The sequence below is a fragment of the Arachis ipaensis genome, chromosome B9 (assembly GCF_059453495.1).
Source record: "Arachis ipaensis isolate K30076 ecotype BB chromosome B9, ASM5945349v1, whole genome shotgun sequence".
Lineage (NCBI taxonomy): Eukaryota > Viridiplantae > Streptophyta > Magnoliopsida > Fabales > Fabaceae > Arachis > Arachis ipaensis.
In genome coordinates, this window is record NC_142444.1 from 69,747,870 (window position 1) to 69,750,742 (window position 2,873).

Here is a 2,873-nt window from a genome sequence, read left to right on the forward strand (position 1 = left end):
ATGGAGCCAAGAGGCCCTGATCAACCCTTTAGGCAACAACACCCTCCAAGATATCATGGGCAAGGACCACTCTACAATGCATACCAAGCTGATAGACATGGTGGACCCCCTTGTAATTACCAACAAGCCCCACCCTGTGCTTATAGACCATCCTCTCAATGTAGCTTTGAACCACCACACTCACAAGCTCCTTTTCACCATTCACCACCGTATGACCCTTACCCACCACAATTCCAATCTAATTACTCCTAAGAACCACCACATTATTATTTTGAACCCTCTTCCCGAACCAATGAATCCTCATACCCACCCCAATCTCCAATGAATGACAAACTTCGTGTTCTTCTTCAAGGGCAAGCGAGAATACAAAGGGGCATATTGGAACTCACTACTACCTTAACTGAGGTAGTAAATATAATAGCTTCCCAACATTTGAGCACTCAAAATACTCCCATGGCTGCATGTGGAGAATCAAAAGAAGAGCGTAGCATGAAGGAAACACTAGAAACTCCGGTGGACAATGAGGAGCATGGCTTTGTATTGGAACAAGTGGAGGAAGCCATCAGAGTTGTAGAGGAAGAAGTGTAAAGGATGAACCTCCATGGGAATCGAGAGCTGTAAAGGATTCTGCTGAGAAGTTCGAAATTGATGCCAAAGAGGACAGTGCACAACCTCCAAAGCATATACCTTGTGAAAAATTGGACGGAACAGACCAAGAAGTTGATTCCATAGGCAGTGATGATCATGAATCAAGCTCTCCTAATCACGAACTCACATCCGCAACTGAACTCCTTGAGCCTGAATAATCTTATCCAAGTGAATACGAAGATGATGTCGAGGTAGATTTCTCTCAACCTCCAACGTATGACTTGAGTGACGAGGAAGACATAGAAGACTTTGATTAGGACGCAGTTGCAGTTGAAAAATTTTGCAAGGAAGTGGAGGAATTCACAGAAGAATACAAGGGAGTAAAACTTACAGAACCACTGGAAACACCTGTCCCAAGGCCATTACCACCTAATACAAGCTTCAAGTGGGTACAATCCTTAACCTTTATCTTTACCTTTCCACTTGAATATGGTTTGCTTGAAACAGATGGCCAGCTTAGAGCTCTCTGCGGCTTTAAGAGTAAGAGGGAAATGGCTCGTACTCAGAGCTGGTGTACAAGGTTCAATAAGGTTCCGCGCTTCGATTCGAAGTGCAAGGATTGGTATCAAGTTCAATTGAATGGGTCTCGAAAGACGTTTGGTCATCTTGGTGAGAATACAATTTCTAAACCGCCCGGATCAAAGAATATAGATCAAGACAACGGCGGATTTAAAAGCAAAGTTTGGGATCCTGGAATCTTTTCTGACATTCATCATCCCGGGAGCCTGAGAACCTGCTTGAAGCTGCTTAACAGCTTTACATGCCTAGTTTGGGACCCCGGAGGCTGTTGGCATTCCAAACATTGGTGGAGATTTCTGGATGAATTTAAGCATAAGCCACCAAAACAGGAAGCTCATCCAATGTCCAACTTAAGGACTTTAACTAAAAGTGCTAGGTGGGAGACAACCCACCATGGTGTGGTCGTTTCTTTTTCAATTTTATTTCGTCTTGTTTGTTTTTATATTATATTATTTTCATTGAACCTAAATATTATTCATTGGCATTGCATACTGCATAATTGCATAATTGCATAATTGCATAAAAAAAAAAAGCGCGCGACGCGACCGCATTGCTAACACGTTTCCGTCAGTCGCAAAAAACATCTCCCACGCGTCCGCGTCACTCACGCGAATACGTGATCTGGAAATCGGCGTAAAAATCCAACGCCCAGAAATCTGGACTGGAATCATGCGGCTGGTGTGCGTTTAGCACAAAACGGCTCATGCGTTCGTGTCCCTGACGCGAACGCGTCACTTGTAAAACACCCATCCTACGCAAAAGCGTGAGCAACGCATCCGCACACGTGGATAGCATGGCACCCTAATGGAGACAGAGAGTTGCACTGAAACGACGCTGGAATTGTGCGTTTAGCACAATTTACGACGACGCAGTCGCGTGCCTCACGCGTCCGCGTCATCCATCTTGTACCCAACCCGCGCGATCGCGTCAATCACGCGACTGTGTCAATCCCATTTCACCCTAGCCACGCGATCGCGTGCTCCATGCGTTTGCGTGGATTCAAAAATCACTAACCCCAACCACGTGAAACCCTATCCCCCCCCCAACCCCCCTGCTCCCTCTCTGCTCCCCACCCAAACACCACCACCCCCAACCACCACTCCGACCGCCGCACCACCCCCAACCACCCAGACCACCATGCGACACCCTCCCACTCTCCCCTTTCTCTCCTTCTTTCTTCCCTCCCCTTCTTCTCTCTCTTCTTCCCTCCACCACCGCTGCCCCCACCGCGGCCAGCCACCACCACCACGCCACCAGCGCCACCTCCCACCACCGACCACCACCACAGCTTCACCTCCCTCGCTCCCTTCTTACCCACCCCCCTCCACAATTAAACCCTACCCAAAACCCCCTACCACCGAATAGCCACCACCGCCGCGCCAACCGCCCTTCACCACCGCGTCAGCACTACCACCACCACGCCCCCATCATCTCTCTGTTCCATAAATTTGTTCTTCTACACACCAGGTTTCGCTGAATGCCAATTTCTCTATCACTTGTAGTTATTTGCTTATTTTTTCGATTATGTTCAAATTAGGCTAGTTAGAGATGCATTTTTGTAGTGGATTCTAGGTGGTTAGGTAGCTAGGATGTGGATAGTGGATTTAGGTCTGATAATTGCGCCGTACTTGTTGCTTGTTTTACTATTCTGTAATTTTGGTCTGGCTGTGATATTTATACTGTTCATATGCTGTTCTTTACTGTTT

General features: G+C 47.1%; 1 pseudogene; it reads left to right on the forward strand.

The window, feature by feature from the left end:
- The first annotated feature begins 321 nt into the window (after positions 1–321).
- On the forward strand, positions 322–2,644 carry LOC148544992 (uncharacterized; annotated as a pseudogene).
- The last annotated feature ends 229 nt before the right edge of the window (positions 2,645–2,873 follow it).